This window comes from Sarcophilus harrisii, chromosome 1 (assembly GCF_902635505.1).
Source record: "Sarcophilus harrisii chromosome 1, mSarHar1.11, whole genome shotgun sequence".
NCBI lineage: Eukaryota > Metazoa > Chordata > Mammalia > Dasyuromorphia > Dasyuridae > Sarcophilus > Sarcophilus harrisii.
This window is the reverse complement of record NC_045426.1, coordinates 415,539,596-415,563,058: the sequence shown is the minus strand read 5'-3', so window position 1 is coordinate 415,563,058 and position 23,463 is coordinate 415,539,596. Positions and strand designations below refer to the sequence as shown.

Here is a 23,463-nt window from a genome sequence, read left to right as displayed (position 1 = left end):
TGTTGTTGTTTTTGGTTTGTTTGTTTGTTTTTGATCTTTACAAGAAAACAAGCTAGAAATGGAATACTAGTGTCTCTACACTAAATGAAAATGTAATTTCTTATTCCAAACCTGTGTCTTTTTTCTAAATTCTCTCTTTCATTCTTTGTATATGGATAGATCAATGTCTAGAACACTGGGCCTGAAATTAGGAAGACTGAAACCAAATCTAGCCTCAGACATTTTCTGGTAATGTGACCCTGAGCAAGTCACTTAAATTTTTTCTGCCTCAACTTCTTCAACTGTAGGATGGGAATAATAATAACATCTACTTTTTGGGTTATTGTGAGAATTAATTGAGAATATGAGACTAAATGAGAATCAGATACTTAGCACAGTGTCTGACATATCAACTGCTTATTTGTTTATTTCTTCTTCCTTCCTTGCTTTCTTTAGTCTGCAGCCTGATTTATCCTTTTCTATCTGAGACTTTAGTGATTGGAAACTAATAAGGCCCAGGTGAGTGGGACTTGCATCCCCAGTGTAAAAAACCTGATCTGCTCTGATGCTCATACAGATCACAAAGTCTTGCTGACTTCCCTGGTTTTATATTTTCTCTGTCCCTCCCTAAATCTAAATTTGGATTTCTAATCACATCCCCAATGTAAAAAATCTGGGCACTGCCCCATATCCTTCTTCCCTGTTTCCTATCTCCTAAATCTTTCCTTCAAACTTCCCTAAATCTACTCTCATCCATCATGTGAATCAATGCCTCATTCTAGACTTCTCTTCCTTATCCCACCATATCAAATCAGTTTCTAAGTCTTATAAATTTTAACTCCTGATAATCATTTAGATTTTTTTCCTTATCTCTATTCATAGTGCCACCAACCTAGTTCAGATTTTACTTATATCTGTTTCACCTAGACTACTGTAATAGTTTGCAAATTAGAGTTATTGATTTCAATTTTCACTCTTCTCCCACAAAGTTTCCAAAATACTGTAGCATAATTCTGCCCAACATAAATAAAATAAAATAAAAGCTCAACATCTAAAATGCATCACAAATTCTTGTATTACCAAGTTTTTTTCACAGAATTCATTATCATATGTGTATTCTCCAGAAAACATACAGTTCTTTTCCAAATTGGGCAATCCAATTTAATCTCTATTACTTTTCACCTTTTCTTCAACTCCATCTTTAAGAATTCAATATTTCCCTCAAGACTCAAGTAATTTGCTGAAACCTTTTCCCTAATCCTACAAGATGTAAATGCTCTCTCAATAGGCTCATAGGCCTATAGAAATGGAGCTACAAGAGAACTTACATGTTATAATCCAAACCTCTCATTGTATAATAAGTGGAAATCAAGGCCCAAAGAGTGTCTTTACCAAGGTTGTACAGGTAATAGGAGGAAAAATTAATATTTGAACACAGATTTTCCAAGTATAATTTCACCCATCTTCATTTTCTTAAAAGGCAAATTGATTTAGTTAATAGAACATCAGACTTGGAGTGAGGAAGATTGATAAAATTCCATCTCAAGCACTTGCTAGATGTATGACACTGAGAAAATCACTTACATCTATTTCCTCAGTATTCTCCTATATAAAGTGAGAGATTTGATTTAATTAATCAAAGGGATTTAAGGTCCCCTTGAATTGCAAGTCTAATGGTCTTTTGTTCTTTTTACTATATTGTGTGTGTGTATTTGTGTCACTGTGTGTGTATTTTCTTGTTCTCCCTTTTCTCTTGTTACATTTTGGCAAAGAACGTAGCTATTTGTTGCAAGGGTTATTTTTCTTATCCCCTTTGAAGTCTGAGTCTTAGCACTATCTTCTGCATAGTAGGTGTTTATTAAGTGCTTAAATTTCATTAGAATGGGATTTTTATCTGTCATTTATCTCTCTGGGAATTAATTATGTAGTAAATGGTTTGAAGTTATTGGTCAACTCTTTAATTTGTATTGCCTGGATGTCTCCCTGTAAATTCTGCTTACTGGTTCTAGTTCTGAATAGAATTCCACAAAATAAGTGCAAACATTTTAAAAATATTTTAATGTCATGTCTATTACATTCCTTCAGTGAAATCAAAATGCCTATTATGGCAAAGATTTATAGCTAATAAAGAGCTCAAAGGTCATCTAGTCCAATATCTTTATTTTATTGATGAGAAAGTAGTTAAATAACTTACTTGAAATCAAATGGATAATTTATGAGAGCCAGAATTGAAACAGAAGTACTTCAATGCCAAAGCCAAAATTATTTTTTCCACTATGCTTGTGCTTTTTCTTATTTATCCTTGCCATTATAAGCTAAATGTATAAAATTTGACTGAACATAAAGATAACATTGTAAACTTTTTATGTAATATTCATAGGTTCATTTATACTATGTTCTATATTTGTATTATCAATGAAGTATGAAGATATGCTTAGGGAGGTGTGAATAGTAGGTACCAATCAAGTCCCCGGTTTATTTCTCTTGAAGAAAGCCATTAGTTAGCTTAGGTGAAAAATAGTGATTTGATTATAATGATCATTATGTGAAAATAATAATAATGAAAATAGTCTGAGCTTCTACAGTGAAATGAAAAACATGCAAAATTCACTCATATCTGTGAAATGTACCTACAGTAATTACTAGCAAGCAATTATAATGTAAATGAAGACAAGAGACTAATTCAAACAAGTGGATGAATGAAACTACTGTAACTTCAGACCTCATTTATTAACTCATTTTCAGTTTTTCTTATTTGTTAAGTACACATATAATTAAATCTAGTTTCTAACCCAACTGATTCATAAATACTCATAATTAATACTTGGTATATTTATGCTTATTAAAATGAAGAAAACTCAGGTTTTCTTGCTTGTGATATACTTTGAATGATTGCAGCTTATTTGCAATTTTCATTTAAAATTAATTTTACTTTAAGTTATATTCTATGCTATAAGTTGTATTCTGTAGAATAGAACTTTAAAAAATGCATGCAGGCCTGGAGATTATTTTTCCTCATATATCTACTTAGTAATTGTATTACTTCTTGAGAGTTGTTTCAAAAAGTAAATAACAATCCAAAATCTTAAAAACCAATAAAAATAAAATCTAAAAAAAACTATTTCCCTCACTTTCTACTTTGTCTTCTCAATCATCTTTATAGTGGATATTCCAAGAGATTTGTTGTGTATTCCACAACATATAAATAATAACTCATGTAAATATCTTAGGTCTTGGTCTTTAAGAATGGAAGACAACTAGAATTAAAAGAAGTAGACAAGAAAAGGCCTACACAAAAAGAGATGATTCACTTCTTTTGAAATAAATCTTTTGCATTTGCATGGCCTTTGAAAACTTCCACATATCCCCTGGAGAATAATTTTGTAACCTAATGGCACCAGATACTGTTTGGTTAGAAGAGACTGACAGTTCGTAAAGAATTCCTAGTTAAGTAGAAACATCCCAGGATGAGTTCTTCTGGACATAATAGAGAAATCTGTATAGAATGTTGAGTTTTGGGGCCAAGTCTCATTTAAAAGAAGTGTTTCTGCACCAAGAAGGGTACCAGAAAAAGTAGGAACTGGAGTCAGGTACCACAGAGTCATGACACAGAACAGCTAACACAAATTTTTAATCTTCACTAGTACTGAGATCTCTGTATGGTATGAATTCAATAATAAAAGAAAAACAAACAAACCAACAACCACAACCACAGCAAAATAAAGCCCTTAAATCCTCTTGAATTTTTCCCCTTTTTTGGAGACAACCTTGAACTTAAGGTATTATAATGAATATTATATTGGTCTGTAGGAAATGTGGAGATTAATCAGAAAGCAAACTTTAATAGTTTTGAAAGTTTGCATGCTCAAGTTCAATTCTTTCTATTTTACTTTTCTTTTTTAATTCATGTTAAGAAGAACCTGCCTATGCATTGATGTGTTATTAACCTTATTGTTTGCACTGGGAACTGAGGGCTCTGTTTTCCTTTTTTGTAGAGATAGAACTTTATTCCAATATTCCTATGAGAAAAACAGGGTAGAGGAAAGTTCTAAAACTAGATTAGATTTTTATATGCTCTAAAGGTTAAACCTGATCCACATAAACACATGACTTCAAACAGGAAAGTTCTAAAACTAGATTAGATTTTTACATGCTCCAAAGATTGAACCTGATCCATATAAACACATGAATTCAAACTAAGAAATATAAGAATAACCAAATATAAGAAAAGTGCTTCTGAGTATTTATTCATAGTTTATTCATAATAATTCATAATTTATTATAATTTAATTATGTATTCTTCAGTTTCACTCTGAAAGGTTTTTGTTTGTTTCTTGGGTTTTGTTTTGTTTTTTTTCTGTGTTCTTATTCTTGCCCTTCTTTTTTTGTTTGGGGTTGTTTTGCTTTATTTGTTGAATTTGTTGTGACTGTATTTAATTTGCTAAAGGGCTAAAAAAAAAAGGTACTCAGTTATATTTCTGAATCACTAATTAATTTTTAAGCCATTTTATAATTATCTAGCTAAAACTTTCCGGGTCTGGGTTGGCAATAACTTTCTCAAAACTGGAAATTCTGCAATATCTGATTCAGTGTGGTTCACTTAAGAGAATGTAAGAAGTAGTATTAAAGCTGGATTTGATACTGGGAGAGATAATATTCCTGAAAGGTTATATTTTAAAAATACAATTTGTGGAAAAAGGAAAAATAGTCATTTTAAATGGATATTAATAATGTTAAAATTTATTCATCTCTGGAAGATTAACATCCTGGTGAAATGGATACATGCATGGAAAGATAGATAATCCAAATCAATGAATGAAAACCATCTACTAAGACATAAAGGGAATCATATTCCATCACCAATGATTTTTTTTTAAAAAATGTTTTACTTAATCTTTTTCTTTGCAATTTCTGTAACTTTTCAATAATCTACCCCCTTCACACTGTTACACATACATTAAAACAATATTTCTCTATTAAAGGACTTATAACAAATCAAAATATTAAAACATGTCAAAATAAACCAATCCACTACCACATCTCACAATATATAACACATTCTGAATCTAAAGCCTACCACTTCTCATCAGACTTAAGTGACTAGGGAAAAAAAAAAAAGATATTTTAAAGGTTTGGGAAATTTTAAAAAATGATACAAAATACCTATCCTATGTAACACATCATCTTACAAGGTCATGCTGAATCCAGTAAAGTGAATTCCAGTATAAAATGTTCATGTCACAAAGTGTAACTCTAAATTTTAGTTTACTAGAAGCTATTTTCTCCAACTTGTGATTTATTTTTTGTGAATTTGGGCAGCTCACTTAAAACTCCATTTCTTATTTATAAAATGTTAAATGGAATCGATAATCTCAAGAGTTTCATTTAAACTCTGACCATTCAGATAATTAGTGTTTTCTTTCTCCTTAAAGAAATCTCTGTATTTTCTATAGGTATAATTCCTACAGCCCCAGAAGAATATAAGCTCCTTGAGTGTATGGATAGTTTTTGTCTGGTTTGGTTGGCCTCACTTTGTATTTCTACCCCCTTATAAGGGTCTTGTACATAGAAGGGATTTATTCATTAATATGAATTAAAGTCACCTCCAAATTCTTACTCAACATTGTCAAAATTATTCTCATTGCCTTCTATGTTAAACTTGAACTTTTCCCGAATCTTCCTATTCCAATTGATGGAACTATGGGTACATATATAGCAGGGTCTGAAATTCAGTTATCTTTATTTCTTTTATTTCACTGCCTCCCCATATCCAAGTTTTATATTTCTATAATTTTTTCCTTCATACATGTGACTCTCATTCTTTTTATCTCTCTATATTCCCCCTGTTTGCCTTCACTATAAAAGCTTTGTCTTATCTTTATTATGTGTAATAATTTACCCCAATCTATCTTTCCCTTTCCATTTCCCTTTCAGTACATTAGTCTTTCAAATCTTTATATTTATATATATATATATATATATATATATATATATATATATATATATATATATATACACATATACATGTATATATATATTACATATCATTACTTCAAATTCAGGTGTCTTCCTTCATTGCCTTAATCTCATCACCTCTACTATTTTAAAATTTTCAAATTGGTCACCCTACCTCTGATATCTCTCTTCTACAATTCATCCTTTAAACAGTAATGGGAATGCTCTTCCAAAAGCACAATTCTTACCAAGTTGCACTTCTATTTAAAGAACTTAAGTGCCTTATAGGGCAAATTACAAACACATTAGGTTGATATTTAAGATGTTTCACCATCTGGTTGAAACTTACTGTAGCAACACACTTTAAATTTAAATGTCCAAATCACTCATACACCAGAAGATTGGCAATACAGTGCCCAAAAAGGCTATTTTTGTTCTTCAAGATGGAGTAGAATTATTTTTTTAGCATTTTGTTTTCCCCTAGTTTCATGTGAAATTATGTATTTTAACATTCATTTTTAAGCTTTGAATTTTAGATTCTCTTCCTCCTTTCCCACCTCTCTCTCATTGAGAGTGCAGGCAACTCAATATAGATTATACATATGTAACTATACAAAACATTTCCATGTTTTGTTGTGAAAGAAAGAAAACAAAAAAAAAAAAGAAAGAAACAAAGTAAAAAGAAAATAAAATTTAATCTTCATTCAGACATCAGCAGCTCTCTGGGTATGGATAGCATTTTTCATCATATCTACTTCATTGTCTTCATTGAATAGTTATGTTATTTACAGTTAAGCATCTTCTAATATTGTTCTTATTTTATACACTGTACATTTTATTTTACATGTGCTTATGGAAGTCTTTCTAGTTTTTTTTCCTACAACATCCTGATCATCATTTCTTATAATGCAATATTATTCCATCATAACCACATATCACAATTTATTCAGCCATTCCCCATTTGATGGGAAGTTCCTCAATTTCCAATTTTTGCCTCCATAAAAAAATTTATATAAATATTTTGGTATATATAAATCCTTTTCCTTTTAAAAAAAATCTCTTTGGGATATAGTCTTAAAAGTGGTATTGCTGGGTCAAAGAGTAGGCATGATTTTAAACCCCATTGGGCAGTTTCTGATTGCTCTACAGAATAGTTGTATCCATTCCCCAACTCCACTAACAACACATTAATGTTTCATATTCCTCTCATCCCTTCCAAAATTTATCATTTTTTCTTTTCTGTGATGTTTTCCAACATAAGAGTTATATGGTAGTATTTTAGAATTGTTTTAATTTTCATCTCTTCAAGAATGAATTAGATAATTTTATATGACTTTTGATAGTTATGATTACTTCATCTGAAAATTGTTGATAGCTTTTGATCATTTATCAATTGCAGAATAGCTTTCATTTTTTTATAAATTGGACTCAATTTGTTTTATGTTTGAGAAATGAGGCCTTTATCAGAGAAACTTGCTTCAATTTTCTTTTCACATTTATTCTTCCTATCTGTATTCAACCCCCCTTTTTATTCTGCTTTCTGTCCTCAAAAATGTTTTGCTTCTGAAAACTCCTTCCTCTTAAATAACCCTCACTTCTGTCACCATTCCTCCATATCCCTTTCCTCTCTTACTATTCTGTAGGTTATAGAAGGTCAGGGCAATTTTCCTTGAAAATGTCTTGAAAGATAAATAGGTATTATCTAGGGTCTTTATTATGATTGATATCCCAGTCTCATTTAACTTATAACCTTAAAAAATTTGCAAAAAGGTTATATACAATGAAGTTATAATAGAAATCATCCTCACATATGAGGGTACAAATTATCTTTCTTATCTTAAACTGGTTCTTGAAGAAAAGCAAACTCAAACTGAAAAGATTTTTTATATCACATTTGACTCACTTCCTAATCCCCATAATCAATAGTAGAATCATTATAACTCTATTTTGTTTGGTTATGAAGTCTGTTTTGATAAAAAATCGTTCATCCAAAATTTGCTCAACACCATCTGATTTCTTGGAAATTCTGACATAGGCCACTTTTGGGGATTTGGAGGGTTGATTTTCCTGATATTTTAAAATTTATAAGATAATATCTATCTTCACGACTCCTTTACAAGATCCTAAAAAGCATAAAATTATTGGCATAATACAGACAACAGTAATATAAGAGTCATGTACTCACGGGCCACATAAATGGCAAACTGGGTGGCAAGATAAAACCCCAATGTCTATCTCTCCCTTCAGAGCATTATATTACCATATTCTTTGCTAGTTAATGTCTTTGGATTAAAAAAATGTCTTTGGATTATCCCCTTCCTAACCCAGTCAAAGAATAGTCTGTTCATCTTGTAGTTAGTAGACTTGAATCAATTAATATAGCTCTACCAAGCTCCAGAGCCAAAAAAGGAGGGCTCTTCAGTTTCATGTATTCATGTATTTCACAAAGCAGTTCCCCAATTTCTTCCAAATGAAAGACTGCAGCCAAGAATTAGCACTGGCAATTTTCTGAAGGCATTGAAACTCTTGTAGTTGTGTCCCCATTTTGTTACCTTAGCAGCATTTTGTTATAACAATCCACATCGTGTACTTTATACCATACCCAAACCAGTTGATTTCATTCTGCCTATCTCTTACCTCAGTACATTTAAACATGTCCTATGCCATATTTTGAGCCCACTCCCTCTTCAATAAAAGTCAATACTCTTTTTTTTCTCTCAGGCAATTGGGGTTAAGTAACTTGCCCAGAGTCACACAAGTAGGAAGTGTTAAGAGTCTGAGGCCAGCTTTGAACTCAGGTCCTCCTGACTTCAGGGCTGGTGCTCTATCCACTGTGCCATCTAGCTGCCTCAAGAAGTTAGTATTTTTATGAAAAGTGATCTTTTCTTCATTTTTTACCCAATGTTCTTTATCTAATCTCAACTTTTTTTGTCTCACATTCTTCATGTTGTACTCACTTATGTACATATTTTCCCATATCCCTCCTTAGAAGATCATGAAATCCTTCAGGGTAGACACACATCTTTTCATTTCTATTCCCCAAAACCTAACCCAGTGCATTTCTTGTTCATTACATGCACTTACATATTTGTTAAATTTGAATCGGTTGAACATCAAAACTTCATTGTCTTTATAAATCACATTCCCCTCAGAGAACAGCCTGGCAGAGATGGACTAAAGACAAAGATTAAAAAGAATATCTTGAACAAACCTAAGACCATCCACTTCTCTGTTTTCTTTTTTTTCCCAAAAGGAAAAAAAGTATGTTTTTTTTCCTTTTAGGATATGCAAAAAAAAAAAAAAAAAAAAAAAAAAAGCTATGCAAGTCAGGGTAGTGTTGTTACCTTCATTAAAGTTATCCTTTATTCTGAGCTTGAAACACTGCACTGGCCTCAGTGTACAACAGATACCAGCACTAGGATCCCATCTCATAACCAGATAAGCTGTCATATATTTATGGCCTCCAGCAGTACCAGTCACCCAATCCTATCCTTCAGTACAGTACAGGCATGAGGGCCCTCTATGGGTCTCAGGGTAATATCAGCAGCACTGTGTAAATGGTCAGGTCCTGAAGTCAATGGTACAAGAAGTCTGAAACTGTTCCCCTTTCATCCTGGAAGCAGCGCTCAAATTTAAAAAAAAAAAAAAATGCCCCCAAATGAGTGAAACAACAACTGCAAAAAAAAATCTGATGATAGAAAGTTATGGTGGCAGGCAAGACCAAGACAAACCACAGGAAACCTAACTTCTGAATAGAGTCTGATGGAATTATACCACTTTCCAGTTAAAGATAGACTGAAAAAACTTCAAGAAAGATCATTCTCACTGGGATGAAAAGAGTATTCAGCTCTGCTTGGACAGACTCTGGGAAAGCCTGTGAAAGGGTCTTAATCACACCAAACCAAAAGTTAAGATGCTCACTCCTGGCTCAGTAGGCAAGAAAATCAGTTGAGCAGCTTCTAGTCCCAGCTCAGAAAGCAAATTCTGGGAAACTAGTCTGTGTCCTGAACAAAGCAGCCAAAACTACCCCCTACAAACACAAGGGGTGCTGTAATCAAAGTAAATATTCAGAACTTCACAGGAAGCTTGGGACAGCACCCTCTATGCCCCAGGAGCAGAACTTGACATTATTTTTTTTTTTTTTAAGAGGAAATACCAAAAGAACAGGAAAGAAAATGAGCAAGAAACAGAAAAGAACCTTGAGCATAAAAAGCTACTATGGGGACAGATACAAACACAAACCCAGAGGAGGACAGAGTGTCCACAGAAGAAATCTCAGAATGATATAAATTGGTCTCAAGACCAAAGAGCCTTCTTAGAAGTGCTCAAAAAAGACTTCAAAAGACAAATAACAGAATTAGAAGAAAAAAATGAGAAAAGAAATGAGAAGTATATATGAGAGAGTCAACAGCTTGGAAAAGGAAGGAAAAATTGTGAAGAAAACAACTCCTTAAACAGCAGAATAAACCAAATGGGGAAAGAGATACAAAGGCTAACTGAAAAAAAAGTCACACATTAAAAACTAGAACAGGGCAAATGAAAGATTACAAGTCTGTGAGACAATAAGAATCAGTCAAACAAACTGAATAGTAAGAAAAATGGAAATACCTCATTGGCAAAACAGCTGACCTGGAAAATAGAACAGAAGAGACAATTTAAAAATTATTGTTCTATCTGAAGGCCATGACCAAAAAAAGAGGCTGGATAGCATTCTACCAGAGGTCATTAAGAAAATCTGCCTCAATATTATGGAAAGAGAGGGAGAAATACTCATTGAAAAAAATCTATCAATCATCTGTTAGGGACGTTTCTCCTCTGAGAATTGCCATGTATGCCATGTCAGCTGGTAGGTTGGTCCCAGGAGGTAAATAGGGGTTTGGCCTCTGAGGCAGGAGGTTGTGTCTTGCAGGTGTTAAAGGAACCACTAATAGGTTCATTAGGGATTCCAGGGCTGTGCTCTCTTGCTCTATCTCCATCTAGGATGCAGCACTAACTCCAGGTGTCTCCCTTCTATAGATCTACCTACTCAGTGGGCTAGACACAGGGTAATCTGAAAGGAGAGTAAATATAAGTAGCTTTGATTCCATAGAGGGAAATGCAGAGAGAGACATGCACTTGCTCTTCCACTCTCTTGCTCTTACTTTCTGCTAATCCCTGCTGAGATTACCAATAAAGAAAGGCTGTTTTACATATTAAGATTCGCTCATCTTCATGTGTATCTGGGGGTATCCCAAAGACTGGTATGTATGGCTCTGACAGTCTAGAATTATTTACACAGATGGTCCAGTACAATCAACTTTGGAAAGATTCCACAAGTAAACCCTAATGAACATTGTTGCAAAACTCCAAAAGTATAATCTCAAAGGAAAATTACTGTAAGCTGCTAGACAAAAACAATTCAAATATCAAGGAAGAACCATCAGTATTATCCAGGATCTGGCAGCTTCTACCATAAAAAATCAAAAGAAAGAAACCAGTGGTTACAACCAAGAATTAGCTACCCAGTGAGACTCAGCATCATCTTTCAGTGGAGATGATGGAGTTTCAATGAAATAAGAGACTTTCAATCATTTCTATTGAAAAAAAAAAGAGAACTAAACAGAAAATGTAATCTATAAGCACAGGACTCAAGAGAATCTTAGAAAGGTAAACAGAGGAAAAATATAAATTTAAAGGTTGAACTGTTTGCATCCCCAGTCAAAAATAGTATCTGTAATTATTTGAGAACTGTATCCATTGACAAATGGAGCAGACAAAGTGGGGCATCACATGGATGTGAATGGTCCCTGATGTGATGACATCAAAGAAAAAGACATTAAGGGGTGGGGAAAGGTGTGTACTGGAAAAAGAGGAAAGGGGAAGTAAAAAGGGACAATTTGTTCACACCAAGAGACTCAAGAGACCTATTATAATCAAGGGGGAAAAATGGAGGGGGCTGAGCATTGTCTGAAGCTTGATCTCATCAGATTTGGTTTTAAGAAGGAATCAATTAAATATTCAGTTAAGATATATAAATTTATCTAACTTTAACAAATAGGAGGAGAAAGAGGAAAAGAAAAGGGAGGGACAGGATAGAAAGGAAAGCAAAAATATTGGGGGGAAATGTAACAAGGGGGGAAGGGCTGATACCCAAATGAAAGAATGGTTTCAAAAAATACTAATAAAAGAAGGGGGGAAGGTTATTGGAGGTAAGGTAGTGGGTTGGACAGGTTTAAAAAAAAATCAGGGCTAAGGACAGATTAGACACAGAGAACAAAATTATATACAAGGGAGAAAATAGGATGGACAGAAATATAGATCTGGTAATCATAACTTAATATGAATGAAATTAACTTTCCCATAAAACATAAATAATTAGCAGAGTGGATTAAAAAAGAAAATCTTACAATTTGTTGTATACAAAAAACACATTTGAAATAGAGAGATACATACAGAGTAAAGATAAAAGGCTAGAACAGCATTTATTATGTTTCAGCTAAAATAAAAAAAAAAGCAGAGATAGCAATTCTGATTTCAGATAAAGCAAAAGTAAAATATAGATCTTATTAAAAGAGATAGGAGGAAAAGTACATCTTGAGAAAGGGTGCCACAAAAAATGAAGTAGTAACAATTCTAAAAGTATATTCAACAAGTGGTAAAGCAGGCAAATTCCTAGAGAAGATTTTAAGCTAATTACAGGAAGAAATAGACAGCAAAAGTATTCTAGTGGGGGACTTCAACCTTCCCCTCTCAGAATCAGAGAAATCTAACCACAAAATAAACAAGAAAGAAACTAGGGAGGTTAATAGTATCCTAGAAAACTTAAATATGATAAACCCCTGGAGAAGATTGAATAGAGACAGAAAGGAATACATCTTTTTCATCACAGTGCATGGCATCTACACAAAAATTGACTATGTATTAGTACATAAAACCTTCACAATCAAATACAGAAAGGCAGAAATAGTAAATGCTTCATTTTCAGACCACAATAATGCGATAAAAATTATATTCAATATAGGACCAGGGAAAGATAGACTAAAAAGAAATTGGAAATTAAATAATCCAATTCTAAAGAATGAGTGGGTCAAACAACAAATCACCGAAGCAATCCATATAATGGAAATCACAGCAATGGGACAACATACCAAAACCTATGGGATGCAATCAAAACAGTTCTTAGGGGAAATTTTATATGTCCAAAAAACTACACGAATAAAATGGAGAAAGGAGATCAATGAATTAGACATGCAACTAAAAAAGTTGGTAAAAAAACAAATTTTAAAAATTAAATACCGAATTAGAAATTTTGAAACTTAAAGGAAAGATTAATGAAATAGAATGTAAAAAAAAAAAAAAAAACTATTGAACTAATAAATAAAACTAAGAGTTGTTATTATGAAAAAAGTAACAAAATAGATAAACCTTTTATTAATTTGATTAGAAAAAATAAAGGAAAAAAAAACAAATCACCAACATCAAAAATCAAAGGGGTAAATTTACAACCAATGATAAAAAAATTAAAGCAAAAATTAGGAGCCATTTTATCCAACTGCATGCCAGCAAGTCTGACAATCTAACCAGAAATGGATGAATATTTACAAAAATATAAATTGCCTTGGTTAACAGAAGAGGAAATAAAATACTTAAATAATCCCATTTTAGAAAAAGAAATTGAACAAAACATTAATGAACTCCCTAAGAAGAAATCTCCATGTCCTGATGAATCTATAAGTAAATTCTCCCAAACACTTAAAGAACAGTTAATTTTAATAATGTAAATTATTTTTAAAAATCAGTGAAAGAGGCCTGCCAAATTCCTTCTGTGATATAAATATGGTACTTATATTTAAACTAGAAAGAGCCAAAAGAAAGAAAAAAAAAATAATGGACTAATCTCCCTAATGAATATTGATGCAAAAATTTTAAATAAAATGTTAGCAGAGAGATTACAGCAACTGACTGTCCTATTAAGGGACAGGTAGGTTCTCAGAAGTCCCCACAGCTGTGAATCATAACTCTATTGAAGGAATTGCAAATCAGGCTTTCCTGAAGCACAGGTTGCTTATGAATTGGAAATGAAGTAAATCAGAGGCAAGAGGGAAGAGAAGAGAGGTCAGAGAATGCAACCGCCTCTCAGTCTCCTTGTATTGTTATCTTATCATCCTCTCACATGAAGGAATTTATTTTGCTGGTCAAAATGAGATCCTCAGCAAGCATTAGCAATTGGCTTGCATAACAGACGGTGACTTAGTAGTACCAAACCTAAAACTATATTATAAAGCAGCAGTAATCACAATCATTTGGTGCTGCTTAAGAAACATAGTGGTGAATCAGTAGAATAGAATAGATTCATACAACCCAATAATTAAGACTTATAGCAATCTAGTATCTGATAAACCCCCAAACTCCAACTTCTGGAACTAAGTATTTGATAAAAATTGTTGGGAAAATTGGAAAATAATGTCAGAAATTCGGCATAGACCTACATCCCACACCCCATACCATAATAAGATCAAAATGGATACGTGATTTGGGCATAAAGGATGATACCATAAAGAAATTAAGAGAATAAGGGATAATTTACCCATCAGATCTTTGTAGAAGGGAGGAATTTATGACAAAAGAAGAAGTAGACAACGTTATGAAAGGCAAAATGGACAACTTTGATTACCTTAAATTAAAAAGTTTAACAAAGTCAGCAGAAACAATATTGAAAGGGAAGTACAAAGCTGGGAAAAATCTTAATGATCAATATTTCTGATAACATTTTTATTTCTAAAATATATAAAAAATAGTGTCAAATTTATAACAATAAAAGTCATTTCTCAAATAATAAATGGTCAAAAGATATAAACAGACAATTTTCAGATGATGAAATTAAAACCATTTATAGTTATATGAAAAAATGCTCCAAATCAATATTGATGAAACAAATGCAAATTAAAACTATTTTGAAGTACCACTTCACATGTCCCAGATTGACCAAGATGACAGGAAAAGATGATGAGAAATATTACAGGGGAGGTGGGAAAACTGGAACACTACTGCATTGTTGGTGGAGTTGTGAAATGATCCAAGCATTCTGGAGAGGAACCTGGAACTACACCCAAAGGGCTATCAAATGGTACATACCCTTTGACCCAGTTTGGGTCTGTGTCCAAACAAAATCATAAAGAAGGGAAAAGGACCCACATGTGCAAAAATTTTTGTAGCAGCTCTTTTTGTTGTAGGAAAGAATTGGAAAAAACATGGATGCTCATCAATTGGGGAATGGCTGAACAAGCTGTGGTACATGAAGATAATGGATTATTATTGTTCTATAAAAAATGATAAACAATGATTACAGAAAGGCCTGGAAAGATTTAGATGAACTGATGCTGAGTAAAAGAAACAGAACCAAGAATACATCGTACACAGTAATAGCAAGAATGAATAATGATCAGCTATGAAATACTTGGTACTTCACAATGGTACAATCATCCAAAGCAATCACAATAGACTTTGGACAGAAAACTACTTCTGCATCCAGAAAAAGGACTAAGGAGACTGAATGTAAACCAACACATGTTATATTAACTTCTTTTTTCTGTTTTCATCACTCCCATGGTTTTCCCCTTTTGCTCTGATTTTTCTCTCCCAACATGATTCATAAAACAATGTATCTTAATAATAAATAAACTTACTACAATAAAAAAGAAGGAAAACAGAAAGCTGGGACACAATCTTTATAGCAATTTTTTTCTTTTATAAAGGACTCATTTCTCAAATAGAAAACTGACTCAAATAAGAATCACAAGTCATTCCCCAATAGATAAATGGTCAAAGAATATGAGCACTTTTCAGATGAAATCAAAGCTTTCAATATTATAAGAAGAAGTGCTTCAGATCACTGTTGATTACAGAAATGCAAATTTAAAAACTCTGAATTATCACTTCACATTCATTAGATTAAAATGATAAATAATGAAAAACATGTGTGAAAATTGGCACACCGATGTTTTGTTGGTGTAATTGTAGACTTATTCAAATATTCTGGAGACTAATTTGGAACTATGCCTAAAGGGCAATCTAACTGTACTTTTAATCTATTAATACCACTACTGGTATCTGCATTCTAAAAAAAATCATGAAAAAGGGAAAGGGACTTACAGATGAAAAATATTTATAGCAGCTTTTTTCATGGTGGCAATATGTTGGAAATTAATCTGATGCCCATTAGTTGGGGAATGGTTGAACAAGCTGAACTACTTACAATGTTATAAATACTATTATGCAATAAGAAATGATGAATAAATAGATTTCAGAAAAAAAAAAAAAAAACCTGGAAAGATTTCTATGAAAGGATGCAAAGTGAAATGAGCCAAATCAGGAAAACATTATTCACAGTATTAGCCATCAGCCAGGAATGAAAGTTCTTATCAGCAAAACAAGGATACATGACAAGTACAAAGAAAGGACTTGCAAAGGAAAAAGTTATCTATTTCCAGATAAGGAAGAGATGAACTATAAATGCAGTTTGACACAAACTTTCATTTATTTTACTTTTTTACATATTTTCCCCTTTTGAATGATTTCCTCTTTAACAACTATGGCTAATATTGAAATATATTTTACATAATAGACAGTACATGCATAACATTATCAAATTGACTCCCATTTTAAGAAAGAGGGTAGGGAGAAATAAAGGAAGAAAAATTTGGAATACAAAATCCTGTAAAAGTTAGTGCTATACAGAGATAGGGCTATGGGGCTTGGATGTCAATAACAACATAGTATTTTCACCTTTTTTTCTTGTTTTTTTTTTTCTTTCTCATTTTTTGTCCTATTTGATCTGATTTTTCTTGTGCAAAATGATAAATGTGGAAATATGTTCAGAAGAATTATATATGTTTAACCTGTATTGGATTGCTTGGTATCTACAGGAAGAGGAAGATGAGAAGGGAAGAAGAAAAATTTGGAAAACAAGGTTTTGCTATCTCTGCATGTACTTTGAAAAATAAAAAGCTATTACTATTTAAAAAGTTAAAAAAAAAAAAAAACCTGTATTACAAGGTTTTGTTTGTTTGTTTTGTTGTTGTTTTTTTAAATGAGTGCTAAAAATTTCCTTGCCATATAATTGGGGAAAAATGCAATAAAAAAAAAGAACATGGGAAGAGGAATTATGATGGTCACTTGATCTTGTTTCATTAGGAGAGATAGCATATACATGCCTCAGTAGACAGAACATTAAATCATATGTCAACTAGGATGATATAAATGATAAATGATTTTTGTTCAAGGTCAATAATCCTTCCGGGTGGCATGAGTAACATGTTCCTTATAACCAGGACTTCTGGATTTTCTTTCTGTTCTAAGAAGAGCATAGCCTTTTTCATTGTCCTTTTATACTGATGCTATTCATCTTTACCTAATCATAAGTGTTAGTTATTATGATTGTGTTGTGATTGAAATGGAACAGCTTCATTGATTTTTGGCCACCTCTTTTCTTTCTCTATTTGATTACTATTATAATAAGTAGTTTCCTGGCAGCATTTAATCCAAACGAGGCAACTTGCTTTCTATGCAACTAACCTCTCCCCTATTGTTCATCTTTGAGATCATCTTTATGATTAATTTCACCTTATTATTCACCCTGATCCCTACCTACCCACTTTACTTCTGTCAAAATTAGTAGCAATTTTTGTCAAAGAGGTAAATACTTGGATTTTTCTGTTCCTCTCTGATAAATGATAAAAGGACGTGAGTAAAACAGTTCTTATCAGAACAAACACAGTTAAGAACCCCTTGAAAGAATGTTCCAAATCAATCATAATAAGAGAAGTGTACATTGAAACAACCCTGAAATTTCACCTAATAAATGTGCTAAGATAACAAAATACAGAACTAATATTGGGAAGATTATGCTAAGGAATTATTAATGAAGAATTGAGTTGAGGAAACTGTTTTGGAAAACAAATATTAAATAAGTCAGTAAGTCAGTAAGCATTTATTAAGCACCTTCCATATTCCAGGAATTGTGCTGTATTAAGGTTCTTAAAATGGCATAAATAAACATACAAACAAGCAAATAAACAAACAAAAAAACTCCTTCTGTCCATGATGTTGCAGTCTCATGGTAGAGACATTATCTCTAAATCTTACCATAGTACTTTTCATATATTAAGTGCTTTCTCCCATTCATTCATTTATTCATTCACTCATTCATGCTTGGGCTACAACTACACTGTGGTGTTTATCATATATCAAATATGGATAATAATTATAAAGAATAAGTAGAGTTTAGAATTGAACAAGAAGAGACATTCAGAATATTGCATTAAAATTAATATCAAACTTATTGAAATTTAAAAAAAAACTATCTTTCTGATAACCAGTACTCTACCACTGTTTTTAATTGAGAAATATAAAATAAATGTTTCTGAATTTGAAATAAATACTATAGAGAAGACAATGTACAGTAAACCCTTTAGTTTCCTGGGTTTCATTTTCTTTCTCTGTAAAACAGGGATAATAGCTATTTTACCTATTTTCAAATGAGATAATGAATATGAGGTGCTTTGCAAACTTTGTAAAGTTTTCAATGATCATCGTAATTTATAGTTCTTTCTCACTCTGATACCTATATAGAAAACTTCAAATCGAGGACATACATAGCCTATGGGTTAGTCTTTCTACACAAGTCTTTGCTCTTTCTATTCAGCTGTCCAAGTAATCTTCTAAAGCACAAGTCTGACCATGTCATCTTCCTACTTAATAAACTCCAATTTTTAACAAGTAGCCTTTTCCAGACCCCCTTGATACCTAATTTCTTCCTACTTATCTCCAATTAATCATATCTATATCTATGTTTTACATAGTTGTGTTCATGTTCTCTTTCTCATTAGAATGTGAGTTTTTTAAGAGATGTATTTGTATTTCCAGCACTTAGCATAGGGCCTAGGCCTTGGAAAGCATTTAATAAATGTTTATTGACTCAATTATTGACCTCATCACTTTAAATACTCCCATGACAAACTCAATAAATCTTAGATAAGCTTAGAATGGAACGATTAAAAGCCTAACTAGAAATATGTTACTTTTGTTTGATTATGTTGAGAGTAAAGTGCCAAATATAATGAACATATTTGATCAATTAGCAATTTTTCAAACTGAGACTTCCTTTTCCTTAAATGGAATTATATAGGAAAAAACTAACAGAAGATTTCAATTGAAGGAGTGCTAGTACAAAAGCTTATCTCAATATAGCATTTCAGATGCCTTAATTCAATATTCTTAGGAAAACATGAGTACATGAACCAAAACAAGGATCCAGAATTAGAAACCACAATTAACTGCAGACCATGTGCTGTGATGATAGCTGTGCTTTATTCCCAAATATATAGACATATTTTCCCACCAGCCTGTTTAATAACAAACTAGAAAAAAAACAACAAGCCAACAGGAGCAGAGTAGAAGATTACAGACTACATATATTATGGCCTGTACTAGAAGCTCTCTAAAAATGTAATCTGCTTTTCCTCCTTTTTTTGTTTGTTTTTTATATGCCAAAATGAATGGAACATTAGGGGAAAAAAATCTAAAGTAAGTTTTACAATAGCACATTATGCTTAGTTATTTGTTGTTGCTTAGGTATTTTTCAGACATGTCCAAATCTTTGTGGTTTTTTTTAGCAAAGAAATCACTAGTTTGATTTTTCTTTTCCAGCTCATTTTACATATAAGGAAACTGAGACAATAGGGGTTAAATTACTTACCCTGGGTTCATAAGTGTCTGAGGCCATATTGAAGCTCAAGAACATGAGCCTCCTTGTCTTCAGGCCTGGTGATCTATCCATTTTACTATCTAGCTCCCCTATCATAGTTTATAGATTGGGAATTTTAAGAAAAAAAAATGTGATAATGATAAACACACCAGTAGTAAGACATTTTAGAACATGTGGATAAATTCTAAGTTATTTAAGAGTACTAAGATTAATGAATTTTTAAAAAATAAAACCAACAAAGGAAGAAGTTTAACATATGCTAAAGATAAAATATAATATAGTTATGATTTGAGGAATGAGAGAACCTGATTTCAAATCCTGATCACTGTTAGCTTTGTCAGGAAATTTAATCTGTCCAGGCTTCTGTTTACTTATTTATAGGGGTGGAAATGATGCCCTTTATGTTAACTTTTAATTCTAAATCCATGTCACCATATTTGACCATGGTAGAGGATTGCATCTCAATTATGACATATCTAAATCTATATTTATATCTCTCTCTACATCTCTTTTTATACAAACTAATAAATATCAAAAACAATTATAATTTTAAATGACAAATAAAATTAAGATTCATAATCATCTTTTGATAACTTTAATGTAAAATAACATTCTAACAGCCTTTAGAACTACAAAATCCTTTTCAAATGAGGAGACATAAACATAAGTTTAACTTTAATGATTTGATGATTCTCTGTACATTTGTATTTTAGTTTGGTTTTACATTTTAGCCATTATTTCTTTCTGCATAATTAAAGAGTAGATAATAGCACATTTTCCCTGTGTATATTTTAGGGTTATTCAAAATAAACCATTTTGAAATTTCAAAAATTTATAGCTAATTTTGTTTTTGTTTTTCATTTTTCTTTAGAATACTGTCATACTTTTTAAAATAACGTCTGAATTCCTGGGAAAATAAGACAAGCAATCTATGTGCTCATAACTTAATATGATCAAATAGTTTAATCTTAATATAATAGGAAAAGGAAAAGACAAATAATAACTCCTTCTCAAGAGCTTTTTTTAGACTCTCTAAGACATTACCAATGATGAATTCTTAGAGAATTTGCTTATGCTTTTGAGGATCACCCATAGTGTGACTGAGCCTTCTTCAAGCTAATGGTTATAGCTATCATATAATTCCATTAAGTTGATTAATTTCTTACCTACCAAAAAAAAATGAAATTATATATACTTTCTATAATCTGCCTTTATAATACTCTATTGTCATTTCATTTTATTGAAAATACATATACATATCTATCTTGTGAAAATATACTGACAAAATGAGTAATAGGATGCATCATCTTATTAAACATACTTTATGATAGAAAGACCTTGAATAATATGTTTAGCATAGAGTATTTAATTCACAAGTTTTCTTGCTGAACATCTTGAAAAGAGGATCAGCACCTGTATGAACTTTATATGACATTGTTGCTTAAATTATTATTTTGACATATATTGTATTTAAGAACTGTTTCCTATACATTTGATTTATATGGTTTTCATCACATGAAATAGCATTTGGAATTGAAGATTTTTTTTCTATGCTTTAACTTTTCCCAAAAAATTAAATTCTGGAGAGAAGTTAGAAATTTGCAATAATTACTAAGCTCTATTAATGATGTCTCAAAAGAGCTAAAAATAATAAAAATGGTTCTTCTTGCTTGAATGATGTAGTGTGTATACTTGCTTGCAATGTCAATCCATTTTATTGTTCTTATTTGTAATTAAAAGGAAATTCACCTCAGATGAATTCTTAAATCAGTGTTTTTAGGTCTGGTTTAGGCACAAGTCCATTCCTTCTGTCCCAAACTGATTGACAATGAAATATTTATCCTTTTCCCCCTGCCCCCTTCTTTAAGCTTCTAGTAAATAACTAATTAAATGAATCACAGAATTAAGAGTTTTGCTCTATTCATTTTCTTTATCTGCTGTTGCTACTTCTCTTTTTCCTCTTTTTTTTTTTTTTTTTGTAGGCACTAAGAAGATCTCAGTTTTCAAAAAATACTTTAAGTCTTTCTGTTGAGAAATTGGTCCCATCTAAACTCAACAGAAAAATCATTCAAAAATGTTTGTTTCAATAAGTTGTTAAGAAAATAGGATATCATTTTAATATATTTAACATCTACTGGTCATCCTGCCATCTAGGGGAGGGGGTGGGGGGGGGTAAGAGGTGAAAAATTGGAACAAGAGGTTTGGCAATTGTTAATGCTGTAAAGTTACCCATGTATATATCCTGTAAATAAAAGGCTATTAAATAAAAAAAAAATAGGATATCTTTTTATTTGTGGGACCAAATCAAAAAAATATTATTTCCAATAAAACATCCATGTGATAGAAGTTAGATGACCCCACACAAAAGAATATAGATTTTTAAAAAGTATAATTATATACCTATAGAGATATACAAAGAAATCCATGAAGCTTAATCTAATTTAGAAATTATTTCAATCACTTTTACTTCACATAAATTTTCAGAAGGTCAGGAATTTTTCAGATTCTCTACTTTTAGGGGAGACAGACATCTAGTAGGTAATAAAAATTGAAATTTTCCACTTTGGCCACATTTTACCTTCATGATAGTTTTTGTAATTTTTGTAAGTCACAGATAATCCTATTATTCTTTCTGAATTCTTCTCCCTTAAAATCCTGGAGTTAATTCTTTGAGTCTCTGATCTGATCCGAATTAAATTTTATTAGCTCCATAAATTCTTTAACTTCATTGTACTTTGGTTTAGTTTTGTTTTCTAAGTAGAAAACATTTTTGTAAAGGATAAAATGCAGGATAATCAGAAATGAGAATACATTTCTTATAAGAATAAAATTTAGAACTAGAAAAGAGAAACTTACCTTTTAGAAATGAATAAGCTGAAATAGAATGGTCTATTTTTATAGGGAAAAGTTAAATTTTTCTTAGAAGACTGATTGTCTTAACAACAAGCTGGAGGTTCTAAATTAAAAATAGAGTACTAAATAAATTCTAGTATGTTCAAAAACTTATCCCCCCAAAAAAAAGTACAGAGATTGTCTTAAGAAATTTCTACTTTTGTCTTAATTCTGAACATGAAAGGTCACAAAGTGTTTCCATGGAAACTTTGAAACTAACTATGCCATCTGTGAGGTCATGAAAGCCAAAAAATAGAACATAAGAGTTAGTCTCACAGAACTGAGAGTAGGGCCTGGATTGATCAGAGGAATCTTATTTACTGTAAGGGAAAAGATAAACATATTACATGTTTATTAAAACATGCAATATTATTATTATTAAAACATGCAAAATAATAAAAATCAAGTAATTTCAGGGAAGGCACTTATCAATGGGAGGAATAAGAAAGTAATAAGTAGTAATGTTAGTAAATAGATGGTATTTGAACTAAGCCTATAGGAATTCTAGCAGGGAAAGATGAAAAGAGAAAATATTCCAAGAATAATGGTTGACCTATGCCAAAGCTATCAAAATAGCAGTGAAACATTTACTTTTGAATATAGTCAATATGAGAATTTCTTCTACTTGACATTTTATTTCATTTCATTTTGTTTTGTTTTTCAATTATTTGTATAAGTACATGGGAGAAAAAAAATATTTGCTTATCACATAAAAATCTAAAAAAAAAAAAAAAGGAAAAAAATTCTGTGTGAATTCCTTTATCCACTTCATTTTTTTTTTTTTTCAAAGCTCATAAAAATAACAGGTAGGAATGCATGGCATAGGTATGTCTCAGAAACAAAATTCTGACACAAAAATGGAAAAATCTCAAAAAGAAGAAAAGGAGAAAATA

The 23,463-nt window shown here is 31.6% G+C and overlaps 1 protein-coding gene and 1 long non-coding RNA gene across 2 annotated transcripts in view; one reads left to right on the top strand and one right to left on the bottom strand.

Moving 5' to 3' along the window:
- Positions 1-22,708, bottom strand: part of LOC116420548 — a 56,369-nt gene extending 33,661 nt beyond the window's left edge. The window contains exon 1 of the long non-coding RNA XR_004230899.1: positions 22,535-22,708. This is a non-coding gene — a long non-coding RNA (uncharacterized LOC116420548). The remainder of the gene's footprint in view (positions 1-22,534) is intronic.
- Positions 1-23,463, top strand: part of CDH10 (cadherin 10) — a 287,440-nt gene that overhangs the window by 141,155 nt on the left and 122,822 nt on the right. The gene's annotated exons all lie outside the window — the stretch shown is intronic.